Source organism: Ovis aries, chromosome 3 (genome assembly GCF_016772045.2).
Source record: "Ovis aries strain OAR_USU_Benz2616 breed Rambouillet chromosome 3, ARS-UI_Ramb_v3.0, whole genome shotgun sequence".
NCBI classification, from domain to species: Eukaryota; Metazoa; Chordata; class Mammalia; order Artiodactyla; family Bovidae; genus Ovis; species Ovis aries.
Window position 1 is genome coordinate 215,279,532 of NC_056056.1, and position 7,603 is coordinate 215,287,134.

Genomic DNA, 7,603 nt, shown 5'->3' on the forward strand with positions numbered 1-7,603 from the left:
ATCTGGAAACCCATGATTCATGATTTCCAGTCTCTGTCCAGAGAAAACTCCCTCTTATTCCCACAGTTTTGTTTTTTTTTCCCCCAGGTGGGTTAGTCTCAGGCACAGGGAAGTCTATCTATAGCTTCACATAACCTCTCTGGGCTCAGCTGGTCCATCGGCAAAATGGGATCTGTAACTGTCACAGCTTATAGGGTAGATGTGAGCTTTAAGGGAGAATACGTGGAGTGTTAAGCACAGTGTTGACCTCTGTTCAGTGCTGAATACATAAATGTTTGCTGTTATGAAATATCATCAGGCCTGTTTGGCTGTCCCGCCATGCTTCTCCATCTCTGACCGGCTGACTGCTTGCTCTTCAAGGGACATCCACAGAGCTCTTACCTTGTCTGGTCCAGGGATCTTCCTTGTCTAACCTGATGGCCAGGTTCTGTGGCCTCACCCTGAGCCCCAGCTGCCGGGTACACCTGGCAGCACTCAGCGGGCATCGTTCCAGGGCTGCCTAGATCTGCTGGAGCTCTTGGGTCATCCTCACCTCACCTGGAATTAGGGAGGGTCCTTGAGGGAGGAAGGGATGGGTCGCTGTCTCTTAGCTACTCCCCTGATCTCTGCTCCTGCCCCCAGAATCCTTTCACCACTCACTGTGGTCTTGGTGAAATGGAAATAACAACGCCCCACTGTCCTGCCCAAAACCCTCCAGTGACTTCTCACACTTGGAACAAATCTAAAATCCCCTGTTGGCTGACCAAGTCCCCCTGATCTGGTCCCATCCACCTTGCAGCCTCATCTCATCCCAGTTGCTCCCTGGCCAGGCTGACCTGTGGGTTCACCAAGCTCTTTCCAGCCTCAACACTATGTCCTTGCTCTTCCCTCCACCTAGAACTCTTCCTCAGCTCTTGGCTGGACCTTTTCAGGTTGGCCTTAATTCAAAAGGTGGAGAGAAAGATGGCTGGCTGGCTGGCTGAGTGAACGGAGGGATGACGAGGAGAGTAGGTGGTTGGCCAGGTGGGGGAGGGATGGATGGATGGATGGGTGGTTGTATGATGGAGCAACAGCTGGAACCACTCATCACAGAGCTGAGAGGGGGTATTTTCAGGGGCTCCAATCCAGAGATGCATTGCCTCTTCACTTCCTCTTCCCTCTGCCCCTCCCAGGATGTTACCCCAGCCCTTTGGACTGGGGAGGCTCAGGGGCACACCCACCTACGCACATGTGGTACTGAGTTTGTTTACTTAAGAGACCATGATGTCCTATAATGATGATGTAAGAGACCATGATGTCCTACCTCTTATAAGTGGCAAGAGGAACATTTTTCCATAGAGAACATCTCTCTAGAAATGAAACAATACAGCAAGCTGTTTCTGTTACTTGGATGGTCCTCAAGTACCCTTCTGGGGGAAAGAAGACCCCAGCCCTGAGCCTGGTTGGCCCTCCCAGGTCCAGGACACCCCAATCTTCCTGTGGACAGTGGGGTCTCAGATGCCTCAATGGCCTGGTCACAGCTGATAAGGCAGATGCATGGGGTATGGAATCGACACCTGTATTACAACCCCCAGCTGAGAATTCCCACTGGCTCCCAGCTCCTGATCAGCATGTTAATTCTGTCCCAATAAAGCTATTTTAAAACCAAAGATTCCATAAGGTCCTAGAGTCCATAATGACAACTTATTTTCACTTATTTTCCTTTTAAGACTCCACGTGGAGTCTGGGTTCCAGCCACAGGGCACAGCCATGGTGTTTCCTTTTCTATTTTATTTTTTAATTGTAATGGGAGGATAATTAAATTTGGGAGGATAATTAACTCTGCAATATTGTGATGGTTTTGGACACGGCATTTTCTGAAGATTGTAGAAGAGGAAACCTCTCCCTAAGAGAGAGAAAGCATTTGCCTCCTCCTGCTGGCCACTAGGAGAATAGTCTAAATTAGGAAGAAAAATAGCTTGTCAACTGCTATAAACATTTATCTCAGAAAAGAAAGAAAAGAAAAATCGACACATATGTGATTTAAAAAACACTTCATAAAGTTCAAAAGGGTTTTACTGGGAAAAGCAAGTTCCTCATCCAGTACAGTCTCCCCAGCCACTCAGAGGCAAATACCCTTCTCCGACTTCCTTCCAGAGATACCCTACACACCACACAGGTAAAAGTGTGCTATACTTACTGTCTTGTAGCTTGGTTTTATTCTCTTAATGTTCCTGGGAGATTGTTTCACATCAGTAAGATATTTTTGTCTTTCCAAAGGCTGTGTCTGACTTGAGTGAGATGCAACTAATGGGAAACTGACCTGGGCATACATTTAGTTTGAGCTTACTGGGTTACGGTTACAAGGTTCACAGTCAACTTCTAGAATATTTAGATGATTGCCAGTATCCTAGTGTAGGGAATGGTTCCCAGAAACACTCCAATTACCCACACCCACTCACCATGCCGATTAACTTGGTGCTCTGACCTACAGGTGGAGGGACACAGGTCAGTCACTATGTCACCATGACGTAGGTCCCAGGCACCTGGCATGGGAAGATGTGAGCAGTGGAGGAGAACCAAGATCTGCATTGTACAGAGCCAGGAGCTCGTCTATGGAAAACTCTCCCAATCCTCAGACGTGTAAAGTTACACGTGGAAGATTTAATTCCCACTGATCTAGTTACAGCAGATGTCCTTGCCATTGGGGATACGATTAATGACAAAGCATACTTAATTACAAATGCACCGTATGCTATTTTCTGTTTTTGGAGGGCGTTGGGGATCACACGCAACAGAACTGATCAGACACCTCTGTTGCAGGACACCAACTCCGAACAGTACTGAAATAGCAAGCACATCTGCGTATAACTTTGAACGTTTCATATATCACAACACATGGCGTTGTATCTCACAGGCAACACGTTTTGTTCTGACAAAATCTGCCATTCCTGGTGAAACAATATAGAAAATTTGTCTTTCGCAGATCTGACAAAATTAAACATGTCAGGTTTACATGACATCGCCAATAAAAGATTGTGAAGCTGAGAAAAACTTTCCTAAAATAACAAAATAAAAAAGATTTTTGATCAAACCTGTTAGAAGGCTGACTTTTCTTTCTCCTTGTAGAAAAGAATAGAAGAAAGTCACTGCTGTATGAAAATCATGCAGTCTAAAATAACCTTAAAAATTACAAATAAAGGTATTAAAGTGACATGTCAGGTCGTTAAGTAAAAATTTCTTGTTGTCCTGACTTTGTGATTATGGTATTTGTCAGATTTTGAAGTTTGTAATTTATAGGAATTCATTTTCTAACACTAAATAAATACCTGATTTTGCCTACAAAATTTTACACATATATTTTTAAGAAGTCCCCCAACTTTACCAACTGCAGCCTCCGCAAAACTTGAGTTCACTTGGTCATGGTGTAAAGCACATTTCTTACATTGTATCTCTGTCCCCTCTCCCCAAATAAAAAAGGTTGAAAAGCTCTGGACGTGATATGTTATCTCGAAGCTTTCTCCCAGCTCTGGAATTTTCTAAATCAGCGGGAAGTATATCCAGTTCCCTCTCCGCAGCAGCTGCAACTCTGACAGAAAGACAAGGAAGTCCTTTCTTGGAGTTTATCCACGTCTTTCCTGCTGTACTTGGAGTCCTTGTCCCCTGAGGCAGGGAATCAAAATGCCAGTGGGCAAAGCTCCAAGGGAGAGAGAAGGGAAGACAGAAAGTCTGAAGCTATAAGCTTTGGGGAAAAGGGAGAAAAGAGGTGTAGGACCAAAATTCTAAATCTAGGGAACAGAATTGAGGGACTCTCCCTATATGACAAGAGTGGTCACCACTCGGAACTTTCTTCAGCATTTATTGAGTGCACCTATATGCTATGTAGTCTTCCCAGGTGGCAATAGCTGTAAAGAACCCGCCTGCCAATGTAGGAGACCTAAGAGACGCGGGTTCGATCCTGGGGTAGGGAAGATCCTCTGGAGGAGGAAATGGCAACCCACTCCAGTATTCTTGCCTGGAGAATTCTAATGACAGAGGAGCCTGATGGGTTACCGTCCATGGGGTCACAGAGTCAGACAGGACTGAGCGACTAACACATACCAGTTTACTAGAATGCAAGTGCCATAAGGGCGGCGCCTGCCCCTGTTATTCGCCTCTGTATTCCCTGACTCAGGACTTGGCACAAGGTGGGAGCTCAATAATTGCTTCCATGTGTAACCTCTACCTCAAAGCTGCGCTCCAAGCCGCGTCTCAGAACTCAAGAATGAATGGTACGCATCTGTCCATCAACCAATTAAGGCAGGGCAATATTTGCATATTGCCTCCCTATTGGTGAAATCCACGGTCCCTAGTTTCCTTCCAGCCAGTAGAGGGAGGGTCATAATATCGGCCTCTGTGGCCACAGTTCAGTTGCGACCCCATACGCCAGGCTTCCCTGTCCATCGCCAACTCACAGAGTTTACTCAAACTCATGTCCATTGAGTCGGTGATGCCATCCAGCCATCTCATCCTCCGTCGTCCCCTTCTCCTCCTGTCCTCAATCTTTCCCAGCATCAGGGTCTTTTCAGATGAGTCAGTTCTTCGCATCAGGTGGCCAAAGTATTGGAGTTTCAGCTTCAGCATCAGTCCTTCCAATGAATATTCAGGACTGAATTCCTTTAGGATGGACTGGTTGAATCTCTTTGCAGTCCAAGGGACTCTCAAGAGTCTTCTCCAACACCACAGTTCAAAAGCATCAATTCTTAGGCACTTAGCTTTCTTTATAGTCCAACTCTCATCCATACATGACTACTGGAAAAACCATAGCCTTGACTAGACAGACCTTTGTTGGCAAAGTAATGTTTCTGCTTTTTAATATACTGTCTAGGTTGGTCACAACTTTTCTTCCAAGGAGTAAACATCTTTTAATTTCATGGCTGCAATCAACATCTGCAGTGGTTTTGGAGCCCCCCAAAATAAAGTCAGCCACTGTTTCCATTGTTTCCCCATCTATCTGCCATGAAGTGATGGGACCAGATGCCATGATCCTAGTTTTCTGAATGTTGAGCTTTAAGCCAACTTTTTTACTCTCCTCTTTCACTTTCATCAAGAGGCTTTTTAATTCCTCTTCACTTTCTGCCATAAGGGTGGTGTCATCTGCATATCTGAGGTTATTGATATTCCTCCCAGCAATCTTGATTTCAGCTTGTGTTTCTTCCAGCCCAGTGTTTCTCATGATGTACTCTGCATATAAGTTAAATAAGCAGGGTGACAATATACAGCCTTGACATACTCCTTTTCCTATTTGGAACCAGTCTTTTGTTCCATGTCTAGTTCGAACTGTTGCTTCCTGACTTGCATACAGATTTCTCAAGAGGAAGGTCAGGTGGTCTGGTATTCCCATCTCTTTCAAAATTTTCCACAGTTTGTTGTGGTCCACACAGTCAAAGGCTTTGGCATAGTCAATAAAGCAGAAGTAGATGTTTTTCTGAAACTCTCTTGCTTTTTCCATGATCCAGCAGATATTGGCAATTTGATCTCTGGTTCCTCTGCCTTTTCTAAATCCAGCGTGGACATCTGGAAGTTCATGGTTCACATACTGTTGAAGCCTGGCTTAGAGAATTTTGAGCATTAGTTTACTAGTGTGTGAGATGAATGCAATTGTGCGGTAGTTTGAACATTGTTTGGCATTGCCTTTCTTTGGGATTAGAATGAAAACTGACCTTTTCCAGTCCTGTGGCCACTGTTTAGTTTTGCTGGCATACTGAGTGCAGCACTTTCACAGCATCATCTTTTAGGATTTGAAATAGCTCCACTGGAATTCCATCACCTCCATGAGCTTTGTTTGTAGTGATGCTTTCTAGGGCCCACTTGACTTCACACTCCAGGATGTCTGGCTCTAGGTGAGTGATCACACCATTGTGATTATCTGGGTTGTGAAGATCTTTTTGTACAGTTCTTCTGTGTATTCTTGCCACCTCTTCTTAATATCTTCTGCTTCTGTTAGGTCTATACCATTTCTGTCCTTTATTGTGCCCATCTTTGCCTGAAATTTTCCCAAGTTATCTCTAATTTTCTTGAAGAGATCTCTAGACTTTCCCATTCTATTTTTTCCCTCTATTTCTTTGCATTGATCACTGAGGAAGGCTTCTTATCTCTCCTTGCTATTCTTTGGAACTCTGCATTCAAATGGGAATATCTTCTCTCCTTTGCCTTTCACTTCTCTTCTATTCACAGCTATTTTTAAGGCCTCCTCAGACAACCATTTTGCTTTATTGCATTTCTTTTCCTTGGGTATGATCTTGATCCTTGCCTCCTGTACAATGTCTTAAACCTCCGTCCGTAGTTCTTCAGGCACTCTGTCTATCAGATCTAATGCCTTGAATCTATTTGTCACTTCTACTGCATAATCGTAAGGGATTTGATTTAGGTCATACCTGAATGGTCTAGCGGTTTTCCCTACTTTCTTCAATTTGAGTCTGAATTTGGCAATAAGGACTTCATGGTCTGTGCCACAGTCAGCTCCCAGTCTTGTTTTTGCTGACTGTATAGAACTTCTCCATCTTTGGCTGCAAAGAATATAATCAATCTTATTTTGGTATTGACCATCTGGTGATGTCCATGTGTAGAGTCTTCTCTTGTGTTGTTGGAAGAGGGTGTTTACTCTGACCAGTGTGTTCTCTTGGCAAAACTCTATTAGCCTTTGCCCTGCTTCATTCTGTACTCCAAGGCCAAATTTGCCTATTATTCCAGGTATTTCTTGACTTCTTACTTTTGCATTCCAGTCCCCTATAATGAAAAGGCTATCTTTTCATTACTGGTTGGGGCATAGACTTGCCTTGGAAATGAACAGAGATCATTCTGTTGTTTTTGAGATTGCATCCAAGTACTGCATTTCAGACTCTTTTGTTGACTATGATGGCTACTCCATTTCTTCTAAGGGATTCTTGCCCACAGTAGTAAATATAATGGTCATTTGAGTTAAATTCACCCATTCCACACCCTCCTGTAAAAACCAGTTCTTCCTACCTGCTAGTAAAGGGTATGGGTTTAGAGGGATGAGAGCGGGGATGGGGCTGCTCAGACCTTTCAGTCCCCAATCCCTTATTCTCCAATCTTGTTGGCACACAACTCAGTCACACAGCAAGTGTGACCCTATCTGGTATATCTGAGCTCTGAGCTGGGAGATGCTGATGTTACCAAGAGCTGGGGCAGGGGGTTGTAGGGAACCAGAGTCTCACTAAGTTGCAGCTGATTGTCCACACTGCAAAGTCAGACCATCGGGATGGGTCTGTGTTACCCTAGACGGGCACATCTTGGATCTAAGGTCCTTGAGGAACCAGAGCAGGCAAAGGGGGTTCAGGGAACAGGGGGTGAACTGAGCATCAGTTCAGTTCAGTTCAGTCGCTCAGTCGTGTCCGACTCTTTGCGACCCCATGAATCACAGCACGCCAGGCCTCCCTGTCCATCACCAACTCCTGGAGTTCACTCAGATTCACATCAATCGAGTCAGTGATGCCATCCAGCCATCTCATCCTCTGTCGTCCCCTTCTCCTCCTGCCCCAATCCCTCCCAACATCAAAGTCTTTTCCGATGAGTCAGCTCTTCGCATGAGGTGGCCAAAGTACTGGAACTGGAACTGAGCACACGATAAGGCTAACTTTGG